Genomic DNA, 20,454 nt, shown 5'->3' with positions numbered 1-20,454 from the left:
GGGGCATTAATTAGGAGAATGTCAGGGGCAGCAGGTGAGGGGGCATTAGGACAATGTCAGGGGCAGGAGAGGGGGCATTAATTAGGAGAATGTCAGGGGCAGCAGGTGAGGGGGCTTTAGGAGAATGTCAGGGGCAGCAGGTGAGGGGGCATTAGGAGAATGTCAGGGGCAGCAGGTGAGGGGGCATTAGGAGAATGTCAGGGGCAGCAGGTGAGGGGGCATTAGGAGAATGTCAGGGGCAGCAGGTGAGGGGGCATTAGGAGAATGTCAGGGGCAGCAGGTGAGGGGGCATTAGGACAATGTCAGGGGCCGCAGGTGAGGGGGCATTAGGACAATGTCAGGGGCCGCAGGTGAGGGGGCATTAGGACAATGTCAGGGGCCGCAGGTGAGGGGGCATTAGGACAATGTCAGGGGCCGCAGGTGAGGGGGCATTAGGACAATGTCAGGGGCCGCAGGTGAGGGGGCATTAGGACAATGTCAGGGGCCGCAGGTGAGGGGGCATTAGGACAATGTCAGGGGCCGCAGGTGAGGGGGCATTAGGACAATGTCAGGGGCCGCAGGTGAGGGGGCATTAGGACAATGTCAGGGGCCGCAGGTGAGGGGGCATTAGGGCAATGTCAGGGGCCGCAGGTGAGGGGGCATTAGGGCAATGTCAGGAGCAGCAGGTGAGAGGGCATTAGGACAATGTCAGGGGCAGCAGGTGAGAGGGCATTAGGACAATGTCAGGGGCAGCAGGTGAGAGGGCATTAGGACAATGTCAGGGGCAGAAGGTGTGGGGCCATTAGGACAATGTCAGCGGCAGCAGGTGAGGGGGCATTAAGAGATTGTAGGGAATGCAGGTGAGGGGGTATTAGGAGAAGGTCAGTGGCAGGAGAGAGGGCAATAGAAGGGCATTAGGTGAGGGGGCATTAGTAGAATGTCAGGGGAAGGAGAGGGGGTATTAGGATAGGTTGGGGGCAGGGGAGGGGGTATTAGGAGAGGATGGGGGCAGGAGAGGGGGTATTAGGAGAGGATGGGGGCAGGAGAGGGGGTATTAGGAGAGGATGGGGGCAGGAGAATGGGTATTAGGAGAGGATGGGGGCAGGAGAATGGGTATTAGGAGAGGATGGGGGCAGGAGAATGGGTATTAGGAGAGGATGGGGGCAGGAGAATGGGTATTAGGAGAGGTTGGGGGCAGGAGAATGGGTATTAGGAGAGGTTGGGGCAGGAGAGGGGGTATTAGGAGAGGGGGTATTAGGAGAGGATGGGGCAGGAGAGGGGGTATTAGGAGAGGATGTGGTAGGAGAGGGGGTATTAGGAGAGGATGGTGCAGGAGAGGGGGTATTAGGGTATTAGGAGAGGTGGGGGCAGGAGAGGGGGTATTAGGGTATTAGGAGAGGTGGGGGCAGGAGAGGGGGTATTAGGGTATTAGGAGAGGTGGGGGCAGGAGAGGGGGTATTAGGGTATTAGGAGAGGGGGTATTAGGAGAGGGGGTATTAGGGTATTAGGAGAGGGGGTATTAGGAGAGGTGGGGGCAGGAGAGGGGGTATTAGGGTATTAGGAGAGGTGGGGGCAGGAGAGGGGGTATTAGGAGAGGATGGGGGCAGGAGTGGGGGTATTAGGAGAGGTGGGGGCAGGAGAGGGGGTATTAGTTGAGGTAGGAGGCAGTAGAAGGGGTATTAGGAGAGATTGGGACAGGAGAGGGGGCATTAGGAGAGGATGGGGCAGGATAGGGGTTATTAGGTGGGGTGGGGGCAGGAGAGGGGTATTAGGAGAGGATGGGGCAGGAGAGGGGGTATTAGGAGAGGATGGGGCAGGAGAGGGGGTATTAGGAGAGGATGGGGCAGGAGAGGGGGTATTAGGAGAGGATGGGGCAGGAGAGGGGGTATTAGGTGAGGATGGGGGCAGGAGAGGGGGTATTAGGTGAGGATGGGGGCAGGAGAGGGGGTATTAGGTGAGGATGGGGGCAGGAGAGGGGGTATTAGGTGAGGATGGGGGCAGGAGAGGGGGTATTAGGAGAGGTTGGGGCAGGAGAGGGGGTATTAGGTGAGGATGGGGGCAGGAGAGGGGGTATTAGGAGAGGGGGTATTAGGAGAGGTTGGGGCAGGAGAGGGGGTATTAGGAGAGGATGGGGCAGGAGAGGGGGTATTAGGAGAGGATGGGGGCAGGAGAGGGGGTATTAGGAGAGGTTGGGGCAGGAGAGGGGGTATTAGGAGAGGGTGGGGGCAGGAGAGGGGGTATTAGGAGAGGTGGGGGCAGGAGAGGGGTATTAGGAGAGGTTGGGCAGGAGAGGGGGTATTAGGAGAGGATGGGGGCAGGAGAGGGGGTATTAGGAGAGGTTGGGGCAGGAGAGGGGGTATTAGGAGAGGTGGGGGTATTAGGAGAGGTTGGGGCAGGAGAGGGGGTATTAGGAGAGGTGGGGGCAGGAGAGGGGGTATTAGGAGAGGTTGGGGGCAGGAGACAGGTGGGATGAGGGGACATTACCTGGAGGATAAGGCAGCAGCTCACGCCCTGGCCTGGACGGAGAAATGTGTTCAGGAAGTGGGCGGGACGGCATTTCCGTGGGATCGTCAGCATAACGCATGGGATTATGGGTAGTGACTACCACGGTAACTCAGCAACCAGGAGCAGCCCCGCCCACTCACTGCTTATAGGCCGCAGCTTCCAGTCACTATCACACTCAGCTCCGCCCTTACTCCCTCTCATAGGCCGCAATGCTCTGTCACTCATTTACCTCCAGCCCCGCCCACTCATTGCCCATTGGATGCAGCTTCTCATCACACAACAACCTCCCCCTGCCCGCCCACTCTCCCGCCCATTGGCCGCCGTATCCTATCAGTCTCCTGCTGTACATTGGCCGCGGCCACGCCCACTCTGCTGCTCATAAATCGCAGCTTCCAGTCACAGTTACATCCAGCCCCGCCCTCTCTCCCTCTCATAGGTCGCAATGCCCCGTCACTCAACTATCTCCAGCTCCGCCCACAGCACGCAGATACCCGTCACTCAGCCATCATTAGCCCCGCCTACTCTCTGTCCCCGGCTCCCTGTTACGTCATTATCAGAGCTCAGACTCATTCCCACAAGGCAGCAGGAGCAGAGAGCAGCCATTGCTGTGTCTGGCAGCAGGTAATGATATTATTATTATTATTCTATAGGCTGAGCAGCTCTGGTGTCAGGTTCTGTACTACAGGGGGAGCAGCCTCTGGTGCCTTGTTATAGTGCAGCTGGAGCAGCCTCTGGTGCTGCATTATCCCTGTACAGGTGGCTGACACTCTAGTGTCCTATTACCGTAATACAGGTGGAGCAGACCCCGCCGTTACCGTAATACAGGTGGTGCAGACCCCGCCGTTACCGTAATACAGGTGGCGCAGACCCCGTCGTTACCGTAATACAGGTGGCGCAAGACCGCACCGTTACCGTAATACAGGTGGCGCAGACCCTGCCGTTACCGTAATACAGGTGGTGCAGACTCCGCCGTTACCGTAATACAGGTGGCGCAAGACCGCACCGTTACCGTAATACAGAGGGCGCACACCCCGCCGTTACCGTAATACAGATGGCACAGAACCCGCCGTTACTGTAATTCTATAAACGGGACATTACAGGTGTTGTGTCCTGTGGCATTGTACTATACAGGTGGAGCGGCATATGTTGTATTAATATTCAGTGGAGCTGTATTAAAATACAGGGGAGTGGCATGTGTTGTCCTACTGTACAGGGGGAGCGACCTGGGGCATCCTCCTATACGGGGTAGTGGATTATGACATCCTACTATACAGGGGGAGCAGCCTGTGTTGCCCTTTTATACAGGGTAAGTGGCCTGTGGTGTCTTGTTACTTTTATTATATAGGGTGAGCGACATGTATTGTCTTTCTATACAGAAGGAGTGGCCTGTGTTGTCATATTACAGGGGTAGCATCCTGTACTGTCATAGTATACAGGGGGAGTGGCCTGTGTTGTCATAATATACAAGTGGAGGGACCTGTGGTGTCTTGTTACTATTATTATATAGGGTGGGCGGAATGTATTTTCTTTCTATACAGAATGCGTGGCCTGTGTTGTCATAATATACAGGGGCAGCGGCCTGTGTTGTCATAATATACAGGGGTAGCATCCTGTGTTGTCATAGTATACAGGGGGAGCGGCATGTGTTGTCATAATATACAGGGGCAGCGGCATGTGTTGTCACAATATACAGGGGCAGCGGCCTGTGTTGTCATAATATACAGGGGTAGCTATCTGTGCTGTCATAGTATACAGGGGCTGCGGCCTGTGTTGTCATAGTATACAGGGGTAGCTTCCTGTGCTGTCATAGTATACAGGGGCTGCGGCCTGTGTTGTCATAGTATACAGGGGTAGCTTCCTGTGCTGTCATAGTATACAGGGGGAGCGGCCTGTGTTATATTTATTAGCAGTTTCTTATATAGTGCAGCATATTCTGTTGCGCTTTACAATTAGAACAGCAGTAATAGAACAAAACTGGGTAAAAACAGACAGACATAGAGGTAGGAAGGTCCTGCTCGCAAGCTTACAATCTATAGGGAAATAGGCATTGATACACAAGGATAGATGCTACCTGTTGCATAATGGTCCACCAGCTTGCCAGTTTCTTAATGGGTTGTATGATATGATCACCCAGCAATGAGATGAGGTATAGACTGAGAACAACAGAGGACCCAAGACTGAGACTTGCGGTACTCCAACTGATAAAGGTAGAGAAGAAGAGATAGAATCAGAGAAGTGAACACTGAAAGAGCGATTAGATAGGTAGGATGAGAACCAGGAGAGGGCTGTGTCCTGAAGACCTAAAGATTGTAGTAATTGAGAAGAGAGTGGTCAACAGTGTCATAAGCAGCAGAGAGATCTAGAAGAATGAGTAGTGTGTAATGGCCTTTAGATCTAGCAGTGACTAGATCATTCACTACTATGGTCAGCGCCGTCTCTGTGGAGTGTTGGGCATGAAAGCCTGACTGAAGTGGGTCCAATAAGTTGTGAAAGTGTGTTAGGCGAGTGTAGGCAAGTCTCTCAAGTAGCTTGGAGGGATATGGTAGCTGAGAAATGGGACGGTAGTTAGAGAGTGTGTTTGGGTCAGAGTTGTGTTTTTTTAGAATGGGAGTAATCACTGCATGCTTATACAGAGAAGGAAAGATACCAGTAGAGAGAGAGATTACAGATTTTAGTTAAGGTTGGGATAAGCACAGGAGACAAAGTTTTACTGACCTGTGAGGGTATAGGATCAAGAGGAGAATGTTGATACTTCATCTTCACTTGTGGGATCAAATGAAGAGAAAGTGCCAGAGGGTTCAGGTAGGGAATTGAGCAGGTCACTGGCTGAGGAAGAGCATACCATTTCATCTCGGATTTATCAATCTTATCCTTGAAGTAGGAGGCAAGTTCTTGTGCACTGATACACAAGACACTAATATTTGCAGCGTCTGCATCAATTAAATAAAATCAGAAAAAATATTTAAAAAAATGAAATGGTGGGGACAATGCTTGGTATACGTTCACCAATATATAGGAGTTGTGTATTGCTCCTATTAGGAATAACTAGACAAAATATAATTGGGGCGCTCATATATCAAAACACTGTACCCAACAAGATAACTGCCATGGAGTCCCAATAGTTATTAAAATTACTTTATTATAAATAACAAATACTTTTGTATCTGTATATATTGCTATTAAATATTAACTATTCTTGTACAATTGTGTAGCAATTTCATAACACTTGTATAATTAATTAACAGTACTTACAGATTCATATAAAAAGCAGCTAGAAACCAAATACATATATTAATGTAATTGTTCAGTGGTAATATGACCAATATATCCAACCGGGCGATCCCGGAAAGAAAATATTGGTTGTGGCTTAAAAACAACTGCTGGAAGATAAAAACACGTTTATATGCCAAGCCCAGGTGGGTGCCGGCGCGGAACTGATGAGAAGAGAACCGTCAAGTCCAGTGGTGGAAAATCCGTTATGCGCTTGATGTATATTCTCCTCCAGGATTACATCACCTCTTCCACTATAGCTGTATTGTATGGGTAACGGTCCCAAGATGTTATCACTGTTGATAGAAGCGGCGTGTGGACCGTGTCCACAGCGGGGATGGAATTGCCGCTAAGTAGTGAAGATCTCGTGGTGGATATATAAACCATAGTCAATTTTTCAGACTGGGGGCAGTTTGGATTCCCGTCTCTTATATGGGACTTGAGGTGACTCGTACCTTGTTTGTGCTGCCGCTACAGCTTTATCGTTGGGCTGATTGGCCCTGGGATATGGGCGCTGTTGGTATTGTCGGCATGTGAACCGCTGTTACGGCGAGATCGATAAGGCCGCTGTATAAGGTCGTATGGTGAGAGTCCCGTGGTGGATGATATAAGCTGCAGGGGGATTAGCTTCCTGACTCCCATGCAGGGCTTGAGATGGATTGATCGGTAACATTCAAACAGGGCCGGTATATGGAGTAACCACCTGGACTGGTTTGTGCTGTTGTAGGCACTGATAGTAGCTAGTGGGGGAGGTGAGGGAGGGTAAAGAAGTGATTTAAATGTATTAAAAAGTTGCTTGGGGTTGGTGGCATGAGAAGAAATGAGAGACTGGAAATATGTTTGTCAGTGTCCAGGGCCTGATGATAGGAGTGGTAGGTGGTCTTGTATCTGAGGATTCTGAGATTTACGCCACTGACGTTCTACTTTACATGACAGTTTTTGTAGGTGTCTTGTTGATTTAGAGTTCCATGGTTGGCATCTAAGCCTATGTAGAGTGTGATGGGTAGCTGGAGCCACTTCATCAAGAGTATGATGGGTAGTTGGAGCCTCTCTAGGGTCTTGTGCAGGTGGGATACAGCAGTGTCAGGTGTGGTAAATGTAGGGATTGGTGAGAGCAGTTGTTGCAGAGAAATGGAAAGTTGGTGAAAATGTATATTGTTAGTATTTCTGCGGGTTTGTCAGATTGTGTTTAGGTTGTGTCCCCGGAGGGGGCGCTAGTGGGTCAGTGGAGGTAGCTGGGAGAAAACGAGGAGGCTGGATAACGTTCCTGCGCATGAGCGCAAATGATATTTATTAGCAGATGGTTAATAACAGAATGGCAGCAGAAATAATAATAACAATGGAAATGTCAATCACACAGCGTAATAGCTGAAAGTCTATGGCAATTGGATGACAGATGACTGTAGAAATAATAACCGGTATATGATAAGCAGAAGAACAGGTGCTTGTGAAGGTGATGCTGGTTTGGAAACCAGTGCAGGGTTAAAACATGAAACTAGACAGCAAGGTGTAGAAATGGCAAACCTGGTAGCAGAGGCAGGAGTCTGACTTCACAGTGCAGGTGATGAAGCACTGGCAGCAGCAAGCTGTATCACAGGTGGAGGAATGGAACACACCTGGAGTCAGTCTCAACTGCAGGCTGAAGCACACAAGGTGGTGATGAGTGTGAAGCCTGTTTGGAGATTGCAGGTATTGCTGAGCCTTGAAGTTCCACGGAGCTTGTGCAGAACCAGGAGTACAAGTCTTTAGCAGAGAACCAGGAACACAGAGGGAACAGGAACAGATCCTTTCTCATGGGTCGCAGGAGTGACACAAAGTCCAGGATGCCTGCAGACTGATCCTGCAGTCTCTTATGTACCCCTTGGTGCACAGGGATTGGGTGAGTGAGAGAAAGTGGGTGCGGCCAAGCACCGGATTGGCCGCAGTATGCTGGCTGTTTGCAGACTGTCATGGCGGCGCCCACGCCGCGGCCTAGCGGGAACGCGGCGCGCTACACGCCCGCTGTCACAGGAGTGTTCCCAGGCCCGTGATGGCGTCCCATGGCAGAGACACAGATGACAGGTGACCGCAGGGAGCCAGGACGGAGTCCGCAGCGGCGGACGGATGTCGGCTTGGTGAGTCGATTCCTGACAGTACCCCCCCTTTAAGGGTGGACACCGAACACCCACGTGGCTTGGATGGATGAGTGCTGTGGAAGACACGGACCAACCTTGGAGCATGAACATCAGATGAATTTACCCAACTTCTCTCCTCTGGGCCATAACCGGACCAATCGACCAGGTACTGGAGACGTCCATACCGGCAACGGGAGTCCAGAATTTTACCAATCTCGAATTCCACGCCCCGCTGAGTTCGAATTTTGGGGCCAACTGGAAGGGCACTCTGAAAACGGTTCAGGACTAGAGGTCTGAGGAGAGAAACATGAAAAGCGTTAGGTATTCGAAGAGATGGTGGTAACTTCAGTTTGTAGGCCACAGGGTTGATGACTCGTTCAATCGGGAAAGGACCAATGAAACGGGGTGCAAACTTCATGGACGGGACCCTAAGACGAAGGTTACGGGTTGACAGCCAAACCTTGTCCCCAGGTTTCAGGTTAGGAACCGCACGTCTCTTGCGGTCGGCAAAGAACTTGTATCGGCTGGAAGCCTTTTTGAGAGACACGTGAATTTTCCTCCAAATTGATGAGAATTGAGACAGAGCAGTAGTGGCAGCAGGAACATCCATATGAGGGAGTTCTTGAAAGTCTGGAACACGGGGATGTTGCCCATATACTGCGAAGAATGGTGTTGTTTCCGTAGCAGTATGATAGCGGAAGTTGTGGGCAAACTCGGCCCATGGGAGCAGATCGAACCAGTCATCCTGGAAAGATGAAACATACAATCTTAAAAACGTCTCAAGTTCTTGATTAACCCTCTCTGTCTGCCCATTCGTCTGCGGATGGTACGATGACGAAAACTTCAGTTTGACCTGCATGGCAGAACAGAGGGCCCTCCAAAACCTCGCTACAAACTGTACCCCCCGGTCGGATATTATTTCCGAGGGTAGACCATGTAAGCGGAAAATCTCCCGTAGGAAGATTTGGGCAAGTTTTGGGGCAGAAGGGAGACCCTGAAGAGGAACAAAATGAGCCATCTTGGTGAATCTGTCCACTACAACCCAGATGGTATTGTATCCTTGGGAAGGAGGAAGGTCGGTGATAAAATCCATGGACAGGTGTGACCAGGGACGACTAGGAACAGACAATGGTTGTAACTGACCTGCTGGAGACTGACGAGGAGTCTTATGCTGCACACACTTTGGACAGGATGCCACGAAATCCTTGATGTCAGCCTTCATCTTTGGCCACCAGTATGTCTCAGAGAGAAACTTGAAGGTCTTCAGGACACCAGGATGACCAGTAAACTTGGATTGATGAGCCCAAGATAGCAACTTGGGACGGAGTTCTGGGGAAACAAAAGTCTTACCAGGAGGAGGAGCTGGGGAGACTTGAGATGCAGCGAACACCACTGGACTCAGGATGGAATGAGGCACTGAGTCAGGCGTTTCCTCTTCGGATTCCATAGATCGGGATAAAGCGTTAGCTTTGACATTCTGCGAACCTGGGCGGAAATGAAGCTTAAAATTAAAACGTGAGAAAAACATAGCCCACCTGGACTGGCGAGGATTAAGGCACTGAGCTGCCTTTAAGTATAGCAGGTTTTTATGATCCGTGTAGATGTTGAACGGATGTTTGGCCCCTTCTAGGAGGTATCTCCATTCCTCGAGAGCCAGCTTGATCGCCAGTAGTTCTTGATCTCCAACGGAGTAGTTAGCTTCTGCAGGAAGGAATTTGCGAGAATAAAATCCACAAGGGTGGACTTTCCCATCGGTTCCCTTCTGGGAGAGAACGGCTCCAACTCCAACTGTGGAAGCATCCACCTCTAACTCGAACGGTCTATTTACATCTGGCTGAGACAGAACTGGAGCAGACATAAAGGCCAGCTTGATCTTCTGGAAGGCTGCTAAGGCTTCTTCTGGCCAGTTGGAATGGTTGGCCCCTTTCCGAGTCAGGTTGGTAATAGGGGCGATGAGAGTGGAGAATCCCCGAATAAATTTCCTGTAATAGTTGGCAAAACCCAGGAACCGCTGGATAGACTTGAGAGAGTTCGGAATGGACCAATTGGCAATAGCTTCCAATTTTGTCGGGTCCATCTGAAGATCCGATCCGGAGATTATATAACCCAGGAAGGGTATAGAGGGAACTTCAAAGGTGCATTTAGACAGTTTACCGTAAAGACGGTTCTCACGAAGACGTCGGAGGACTTCACGGACTTGTAGACGATGAGATGGAAGGTCTTGAGAGAAGATGAGGATATCATCCAAGTAAACAACGAGGTACTTATACAGGACATCACGAAAGATTTCGTTCACAAAGTGTTGGAACACTGCTGGAGCGTTACTCAACCCAAATGGCATTACCAGGTATTCGTAATGGCCATCTCGAGTGTTAAAAGCTGTCTTCCACTCGTCACCACTCCGAATTCTGATGAGATTGTAGGCACCGCGGAGATCTAACTTGGTGAAGATGCGGGCTCCTTTGACTCTGTCAAATAATTCAGTAATGAGTGGTAATGGATAACTATTTTTGATGGTAATGTCATTGAGACCCCGGTAGTCAATGCATGGACGCAGTCCTCCATCCTTCTTTTTCACAAAGAAGAAACCAGCACCAGCGGGTGATGATGAAGGACGAATGAATCCCTTCTGTAGATTCTCCTTGATATATTCGCTCATCGCCTCAGTTTCAGGAACAGACAACGGGTAGGTGCGCCCCCTAGGTGGCTTCTTGCCAGGAAGGAGATCGATGGGACAATCCCATTCCCTATGGGGCGGAAGGACATCAGCGGCCTTCTCACTGAAGACATCTGAGAAATCTTGATAAGCTGCTGGGAGACTTGGCTGTGTCTTCACTTCGGTAGACTTTAGAGGACACACTTGGGCTAAACAGGACTGATGACAATGTGAACCCCATGAGGTAAGCTGCAACGTTGACCAGTCAAACTGTGGATTATGTAGCTGGAGCCAGGGCATGCCCAAGACGATCTCCTGGGTGGCTTGAGGGATGACCAAGAACTTAATCAGTTCAGAGTGTAGGAATCCAACTCCCAGGAACACTGGTACAGTTTGATGAGAGATATTCCCCTTGGAGATCCGACTACCATCCACAGCGGTAATATAAACTGGACAGGAAAGTTCACATATAGGTAAACAAAACTTATTTACCGCAGCTTGGGTGATAAAGTTTCCTGCAGCTCCACAGTCCACTAATGCTGATGCGGACTGGAGCCCAACTGAAGTCTCTAACGTTACAGGAAGGATAAGGTCTTGACTTGAAGGAGCTTGACTGAAAGATCCCAACTTGACTCCTCCTTTACAAGTCAGGATCTGGCGTTTCCCGAACGCACTGTGCAGGAGTTAATCTGGTGGCCCGCAGCCGCACAGTACAGACAGAGTCTCTCACGCATTCTTCTTGCCCGCTCTTCAGAAGTTAGGCGGGACCTATTTATCTGCATAGGCTCGTCAGAAGAAGGAGACTGGAACTGTACTGAAGGTATCATCCTTGTTCTGCGTGGCTCACTCCGAGCGCGTTCATTATTGCGTTCGCGGATGCGAGAGTCCAACTTAATGCACAAGGAAATCAGTTCAGGTAACTGTACAGGAAGGTCGCGGGTCGCCAGTTCATCTTTGATCCGGTCCGAAAGTCCATGCCAGAAAGCTGCTACCAGGGCCTGATTATTCCACTGAATCTCCGCTGCCAACGTCTGGAACTGAATGACATATTGTCCCATACTACGGGTACCCTGACGAAGTTGAATCAGGTCAGCGGAAGCTGATGTTGCACGACCAGGCTCGTCAAAGATCCGTCTGAAGGTTGACACGAAGTCTGTGTAGTTGTTAATCAGAGGGTCAGCACGCTCCCACAGAGGAGACACCCAGCTCAGAGCAGATCCAGAAAGTAAGGAGATGATGTAGGCAACCTTGGATCTTGGCGTGGGGAAATTGTGTGGCAACAACTCAAACTGGATCTCGCATTGGTTGAGAAACCCGCGACATAACTTCGGACTGCCATCATACTTGCTTGGCACGGGCAGATGCAGACGTGACACTGGAGCTGATGCAGCCGGTATAGAGGAACTCACGGCACTGGCAGGTGCTGGAGTAACAGGAACAACAGGAGTGAGTACACTAGGCAGGGATTGCTGTAGTGTATCTATCCGGGAGGACATCCCTTGCAGGAATTGAAACATCTGCTGCTGCGCAGCCTCTTGACCATCCAGACGGGAGACCAGATTTTGTAAGGCCTCTGACCCCACACTCCGTCCACCATCCGAGTCCATCGATCCTGGACTTACTGTCAGATTGTGTTTAGGTTGTGTCCCCGGAGGGGGCGCTAGTGGGTCAGTGGAGGTAGCTGGGAGAAAACGAGGAGGCTGGATAACGTTCCTGCGCATGAGCGCAAATGATATTTATTAGCAGATGGTTAATAACAGAATGGCAGCAGAAATAATAATAACAATGGAAATGTCAATCACACAGCGTAATAGCTGAAAGTCTATGGCAATTGGATGACAGATGACTGTAGAAATAATAACCGGTATATGATAAGCAGAAGAACAGGTGCTTGTGAAGGTGATGCTGGTTTGGAAACCAGTGCAGGGTTAAAACATGAAACTAGGCAGCAAGGTGTAGAAATGGCAAACCTGGTAGCAGAGGCAGGAGTCTGACTTCACAGTGCAGGTGATGAAGCACTGGCAGCAGCAAGCTGTATCACAGGTGGAGGAATGGAACACACCTGGAGTCAGTCTCAACTGCAGGCTGAAGCACACAAGGTGGTGATGAGTGTGAAGCCTGTTTGGAGATTGCAGGTATTGCTGAGCCTTGAAGTTCCACGGAGCTTGTGCAGAACCAGGAGTACAAGTCTTTAGCAGAGAACCAGGAACACAGAGGGAACAGGAACAGATCCTTTCTCATGGGTCGCAGGAGTGACACAAAGTCCAGGATGCCTGCAGACTGATCCTGCAGTCTCTTATGTACCCCTTGGTGCACAGGGATTGGGTGAGTGAGAGAAAGTGGGTGCGGCCAAGCACCGGATTGGCCGCAGTATGCTGGCTGTTTGCAGACTGTCATGGCGGCGCCCACGCCGCGGCCTAGCGGGAACGCGGCGCGCTACACGCCCGCTGTCACAGGAGTGTTCCCAGGCCCGTGATGGCGTCCCATGGCAGAGACACAGATGACAGGTGACCGCAGGGAGCCAGGACGGAGTCCGCAGCGGCGGACGGATGTCGGCTTGGTGAGTCGATTCCTGACAGGGTTAGAGGAGGCTTGCTAGGTTATAGTGTCATAGAATTTAGAGTAATAGAAGAGATTGTGAAGGTGATCAGGTTGTGATCAGAGAGAGGGAAAGGAGTGTTAATGAATTCAGAAACTGGGCAGAGCCTGGTGAACACAACATCAAGGTAGTGGCCCTCCTGGTGAGTAGAGGAGTCAGACCATTGGGTGAGGCCAAGAGAGGAGGTTAGAGAGAAGAGTTTGGAGGCATGAACAGATTGTGGACTGTCAAGAGCTATATTGAAATCGCCCATAATGATGGTGGAGATGTCAGAGGATAAGATGCGTAGAAGCCAGGCAGAAAAATCTTCTAGAAATTGTTGTTCGAGTTGCCCAGGAGGGCAGTAGATAGCTGCAAAATGCAGAGAAAAGAGGTGAAAATCCTGATAGAGTGAACTTCAAATGATGTGAGTGCGAGTGATGGAACCTGAGGTAGAACAGTGTATGTGAAAAATTGGACCAGTAAGATTCCAACCCCACCACCTTTACTATTACCAGGCCTGGGGGGGTGTGTGTGAAGTGGAAACCACCGTGTGACAGTGCTGCAGGGGAGGCTGTGTCTGATTGTGTGAGCCATGTTTCTGTTATAGCCAGCAGATTAAAGTTGTGAGAGATAAAGAGGTCATGGATGGATGGCAATTTGTTACAAACAGAGCGTGCGTTCCATAAGCCACATTTTAGTGACTTGGAGGGGGATGGAATACACGTGATATTTATGAGGTTAGATGGATTTCTATGTTGTTTTGAGATAGCTGAGTGTGAGAGGGACAGGTGGTTTGGGGCCTGGATTTGGTGATATGGCACCAGCTAATAAAAGCAGAAGAGTGAGATAAATATTGGTGGATGTTTGCGAGTGTTTATTCTGGTGGCCAATTGTGGTTGTCAAAGTACTTGCAGAGAAGTAAGTATAAAGCTCATGAGTGGTTAGAAGAGGGGAGTGGAGAATAGAAGCTGTAATGTGCACAGAGGGGTGAGTTTTAGGGTGAGTGTAGAATGTGTTCAATTTGGTGAGAATTCCATGAATTGAAATAAGAAACAGTAGTTTGATGAACATGCTGTGGTCGTTTGTGAGATAAAAGTTCTTTAAGTAAATTACCTTTCCTTAATGGTGCTCAATGTTTGTTCAACTGTTTATTTAACTGTTCGGATAACACACTTCTTAATTCCACACTTATTAAATTCCACGCAAGCTACCCCCAGAAAGCTGACCCCTTGACATTACACAGTGACACCAGGGGATGTGTCTGGGTGATGACTGGAGAGATGACTGCTGGGAATGGGGCATTATACAGTAACACCGGGGTCGTGTCTGGGTGATGACTGGAGAGGTGACTGCTGGGAATTGGTCATTATACAGTAACATCAGGGGATGTGTCTGGGTGATGACTGGAGAGGTGACTGCTGGAAATGGGGCATTATACAGTAACACCAGGGGATGTGTCTGGGTGATGACTGGAGAGGTGACTGCTGGGAATGGGACATTATCAGTAACACCAGGAGATGTGTCTGGGTGATGACTGGAGAGGTGACTGCTGGGAATGGGACATTATACAGTAACACTAAGGGATGTGTCTGGGTGATGACTGGAGAGGTGACTGCTGGGAATGGGGCATTATACAGTAACACCAGGGAATGTGTCTGGGTGATGACTGGAGAGGTGACTGCTGGGAATGGTACATTATACAGTAACACCATGGGACGTGTTTGGGTTATGCCTGGAGAGGTGACTGCTGGGAATGGTACATTATACAGTAACACCAGGGAACGTGTCTGGGTGATGACTGGAGAGGTGACTGCTGGGAATGGGACATTATACAGTAACACTAAGGGATGTGTCTGGGTGATGACTGGAGAGGTGACTGCTGGGAATGGGGCATTATACAGTAACACCAGGGAATGTGTCTGGGTGATGACTGGAGAGGTGACTGCTGGGAATGGTACATTATACAGTAACACCATGGGACGTGTTTGGGTTATGCCTGGAGAGGTGACTGCTGGGAATGGTACATTATACAGTAACACCAGGGAACGTGTCTGGGTGATGACTGGAGAGGTGACTGCTGGGAATGGGACATTATACAGTAACACCAGGGAACGTGTCTGTGTGATGACTGGAGAGGTGACTGCTGGGAATGGGACATTATACAGTAACACCAGGGAACGTGTCTGGGTGATGACTGGAGAGGTGACTGCTGGGAATGGGACATTATACAGTAACACCAGGGGACGTGTCTGGGTGATGACTGGAGAGGTGACTGCTGGGAATGGGACATTATACAGTAACACCAGAGGATGTGTCTGGGTGATGACTGGAGAGGTGACTGCTGGGAATGAGACATTATACAGTAACACCAGGGGATGTGTCTGGGTGATGACTGGAGAGGTGACTGCTGGGAATGGGACATTGGCCCTCATTCCGAGTTGATCGGTCGCAAGGCGAATGTAGCAGAGTTACACACGCTAAGCCGCCGCCTACTGGGAGTGAATCTTAGCTTCTTAAAATTGCAACCGACGTATGCGCAATACTGCGATTACAAACGAGTTAGCAGTTTCTGAGTAGCTTCAGACTTACTCTGCCTGTGCGATCAGTTCAGTGCTTGTCGTTCCTGGTTGACATCATAAACACACCCAGCGTTCGCCCAGGCACTCCCACCGTTTCCCCGGCCACTCCTGCGTTTTTTCCGGAAACGGTAGCGTTTTCAGCCACACGACCATAAAACGCCGTGTTTCCGCCCAGTAACACCCATTTCCTGTCAATCACAATGCGAACGTCGGAGCGATGAAAATGCTGTGAGTAAACTTACTTTCTTCATAGTAAAGTTACTTGGCGCAGTCGCAGTGCGTACATTGCGCATGCGCACTAAGAGAATTCTCACTGCGATGCGATGAAAAACTCCGAGCGAACAACTCGGAATGAGGGCCATTATACAGTAACACCAGGGGATGTGTCTGGGTGATGACTGGAGAGGTGACTGCTGGGAATGGGACATTATACAGTAACACCGGGGGATGTGTCTGGGCGATGACTGGAGAGGTGACTGCTGGGAATGGGGCATTATACAGAAACACCAGGGGATGTGTCTGGGTGATGACTGGAGAGGTGACTGCTGGGAATGGGACATTATACAGTAACACCGGGGGATGTGTCTGGGCGATGACTGGAGAGGTGACTGCTGGGAATGGGGCATTATACAGTAACACCGGGGGATGTGTCTGGGTGATGACTGGAGAGGTGACTTCTGGGAATGGGACATTATACAGCAACACCAGGGGACGTGTCTGGGTGATGACTGGAGAGGTGACTGCTGGGAATGGGACATTATACAGTAACACCAGGGGATGTGTCTGGGTGATGACTGGAGAGGTGACTGCTGGGAATGGGACATTATACAGTAACACCGGGGGATGTGTCTGGGTGATGACTGGAGAGGTGACTGCTGGGAATGGGACATTATACAGTAACACCGGGGGATGTGTCTGGGTGATGACTGGAGAGGTGACTGCTGGGAATGGGACATTATACAGTAACACCAGGGGATGTGTCTGGGTGATGACTGGAGAGGTGACTGCTGGGAATGGGACATTATACAGTAACACCAGGGCATGTGTCTGGGTGATGACTGGAGAGGTGACTGCTGGGAATGGGACATTATACAGTAACACCAGGGGACGTGTCTGGGTGATGACTGGAGAGGTGACTGCTGGGAATGGGACATTATACAGTAACACCGGGGAATGTGTCTGGGTGATGACTGGAGAGGTGACTGCTGGGAATGGGGCATTATACAGTAACACCAGGGCATGTGTCTGGGTGATGACTGGAGAGGTGACTGCTGGGAATGGGACATTATACAGTAACACCAGGGAATGTGTCTGGGTGATGACTGGAGAGGTGACTGCTGGGAATGGGGCATTATACAGTAACACCAGGGGACGTGTCTGGGTGATGACTGGAGAGGTGACTGCTGGGAATGGGACATTATACAGTAACACCAGGGGACGTGTCTGGGTGATGACTGGAGAGGTGACTGCTGGGAATGGGACATTATACAGTAACACCAGGGGATGTGTCTGGGTGATGACTGTATCACTGTGTGTGTCAGGTTCCTATAAGGTGTCAGGATGTCACTGTCTATGTCTCCATGCAGGAGGGGGAGTATATAGAGGAACACAGGGGTCTGTACAAGGACGTGATGATGGAGAATCACCGGCCCCTCACATCACTGGGTAAGAGGAGACTGTCATGTAATGTACAGTGGAGAGCAGGTATGGGGGCCCCTATATACACACATCACCTGATAATCACATATATACACTGTACTCAGTCACTGTGTGTCTCCTACAGATGGACCCAGTAACAGAGATACCCCAGAGAGATGTCCCTGTCCTCTGTATTCCCAGGATTGTACAGAGGAGAATCACAGGACCCCACAGGAGGATCAGGTAGGTGGGATTTAGGGTCTCCCCAATATACCAAAGTGACTGTCACTATATGATCTGTAGAGCAGCTGTGTGTATTATACACTGATATTATACTGTTTCACCCTTAGTTTAAGCTAACACTATGCAAATGCCATTGTATTATTTTCTCATACGTCCTAGAGGATGCTGGGGTCACATCAAGAACCTTGGGGTATAGACGGGATCCACAGGAAACATGGGCACTTTAAGACTTTCAAAGGTGTGTGAACTGGCTCCTCCCTCTATGCCCGTCCTCCAGACTCCAGTTTAGAATCTGTGCCCAGGCAGACTGGATGCACACTGAGGAGCTCTACTGAGTTTCTCTGAAAAGACTTATGTTAGGTTTTGTATTTTCAGGGAGCACTGCTGGCAACAGTCTCCCTGCTTCGTGGGACTGAGGGGAGAGAAGTCAGATCTACTTCTGTGAGTTTCAAGGCTCTGCTTCTTTGGCTACAGGACACCATTAGCTCCTGAGAGTCTGATCGCTAGGTACGCCTAGATGCTCGTTCCCAGAGCCCGCCGTCACCCCCCTTGCAGAGCCAGAAGTCAGAAGACAGGCGAGTAGAAGAAGATCAGAAGACTTCAGTGACGGCTTTGAGGTAGCGCACAGTGGCCGCGCTGCGCGCCATGCTCCCACACTCAGAGGCACTGCAAGCTTCAGGGAGCGGGGAAGGGGGGGGCAGCAATTTAACCACAAAATAACTGACTGGCAAGAGCGGACATAGTGCCAGGGCACTGTCCGGACCCCCGCCAGTATAAAAAAGTTTAAAAAAGAGCGGGTCTGAAGCGGGCCATTATGGTGGCGGGGCTTAGCCCTCACAGCACACAGCCCAGCGCCATTTTCTCTACACAGGCTGCAGAGACGTTGGTCCTTCCTCACACTGCTGTACAAGTAACGGTGCAAAACGGGAGGGGGGGGAGTAGGGGGGGGCACAGTGATTTTGATGCATTGTATGTAATTTATAAAAGCGCTGCAGGTCTGTGACATTTTCTGTAGTATTTTCAGACCGGGTTTGGGCGCTGGGGTGTGAGTTGGCAATATCTCCCTCTGTGTCTCTCTGACAGGCTTTACTGTGGGTCTGTCCCCTATATGCGTCTGTGGGTGGTGGGTGCACGTGTGTCGGTATGTCTGAGGCGGAGTGCTCTTCCCAGGAGGAGACTATGTCAGGGACACAAACGGCTGTGGGAGTGACCCTATCGGCACCGCCGACACCTGATTGGGTAAATGTTTTGAGTGCTTTAAATGATAAATAAAAGATTGGATAAATCTGAGTCCCAGAACCAGGCTTGGAAGAAATCCGTAGAGGATGTGTTGTTTCAAGTCCAGACCCCCTCGGGGTCACAAAAACGTTAATTTGCCCAGCTGACAGACAGGGATACCGACACGGACACTGACTCAAGTGTCGACTATAGTGATGCCAGATTAGAACCAAAACTGGCAAAGAGCATTCAGTACATGATTGTGGCAATAAAAGACGTGTTACATATCACTGAGGACCCTGCTGTTCCTGATACTAGGGTCTGTATGTATAAAGGAAAGAAACCTGAGGTAACATTTCCTCCCTCTCATGAACTGAACACGCTTTGTGAAAAGGTTTGGAAAAGTCCTGACAGAAAGTTTCAGATTCCCAAAAAGATTGTAATGGCGTATCCGTTTCCCTCTGGGGATAGGGAAAAATGGGAGTCACCCCCCATTGTGGACAAAGCTCTGTCACGGCTGTCCAAAAAGGTGGCTCTCCCGTCCCCTGACACGGCAGCCCTAAAGGATCCTGCGGATCGTAGGCAGGAAAATACATTGAAATCCATTTATGTCACCACGGGTACGCTACTCAGACCAGCCATTGCATCTGCGTGGGTGAGCAGTGCTATCGAAAAATGGGCAGATAACCTGTCGTCTGAATTGGATACCCTGGATAGGAATAGCATTCTTCTGACACTGGGTCATATCAGGGACGCTGCAGTCTACCTAAAAGAAGCTGCGAGAGATATTGGCCTCTTGGGATCACGAGCCAATGCCATGGCAGTCTCAGCTAGGAGAGCATTGTGGATTCATCAATGGAATGCTGATGCTGACTCTAAGAAAGCTATGGAGTCTCCACCGTATAATGGTGGTGTGTTGTTTGGTGATGGCTTCGCTGATTTGGTATCTACGGCTACCGTGGGTAAATCATAATTTTTACCTTATGTTCCTGCATAACAAAAGAAAACACCACTATCAGATGCAGTCCTTTCGGCCCAATAAATACAGAATAGGCAGAGGGTCTTCCTTCCTTGCTACTAGAGGAAAGGAAAAAAGGTAAACGATCACCGGCCGTGGCCGGTTCCCAGGAGCAGAAGTCCTCCCTGGCTTCTGCCAAGTCCACCACATGACGCTGGGACTACTCTGCGGAAGTCTGCACCAGTGGAAGCATGTCTCAGGCTCTTCAGTCAGTTCTGGGCTCATGGGTTTTGGAAATAGTGTGCATGTGGCACAAACTGGAGTTTCAAGACGTCCCCCCTCACCGATTTTTCAAATCAGCCTTACCAGCTTCTCTTCTAGACAGGGAGGTGGTATGCGCCGCAATACAAAAATTGTGTCACAATCAAGTCATAGTCAGGGTTCCTCCGTCGCAACAGAGAGAAGGCTTTTATTCGAGCCTGTTCGTGGTCCCTAAGCCAGATGGCTCAGTCAGACCAATCCTGAACCTCAAATCCCTCAATTTCTACCTAAAAAAATTCAAATTCAAGATGGAATCTCTCCGGGCAGTGATATCCATGTCAGATCTGGTCTTGTCTGTGTCCCCAGAGGGGGCGCTAGTGGGTCAGTGGAGGTAGAAGGGAGGAAACGAGGAGGCTGGATGATGTTTCTGCGCGTCTGCGCAAAGATATTTA

The 20,454-nt window shown here is 50.1% G+C and overlaps 1 protein-coding gene and 1 pseudogene across 1 annotated transcript in view; one reads left to right on the top strand and one right to left on the bottom strand.

Annotated features, from left to right (window-relative positions):
* The window catches only part of LOC134983359 (oocyte zinc finger protein XlCOF7.1-like), a 162,002-nt pseudogene extending 159,451 nt beyond the window's left edge, over nucleotides 1-2,551 (bottom strand).
* A 14,937-nt stretch (nucleotides 2,552-17,488) lies between these two features.
* The window catches only part of LOC134983343 (zinc finger protein OZF-like), a 44,910-nt gene continuing 41,944 nt past the window's right edge, over nucleotides 17,489-20,454 (top strand). Inside the window, exon 1 of the mRNA XM_063949051.1 lies at nucleotides 17,489-17,565. The gene's annotated coding sequence lies outside the window, so the exon portion shown is untranslated. The remainder of the gene's footprint in view (nucleotides 17,566-20,454) is intronic.

This window comes from Pseudophryne corroboree (assembly GCF_028390025.1).
Source record: "Pseudophryne corroboree isolate aPseCor3 chromosome 3 unlocalized genomic scaffold, aPseCor3.hap2 SUPER_3_unloc_13, whole genome shotgun sequence".
Lineage (NCBI taxonomy): Eukaryota > Metazoa > Chordata > Amphibia > Anura > Myobatrachidae > Pseudophryne > Pseudophryne corroboree.
Note: the sequence above shows the minus strand (reverse complement) of the source record. Positions and strands in the feature narration are given on the sequence as shown.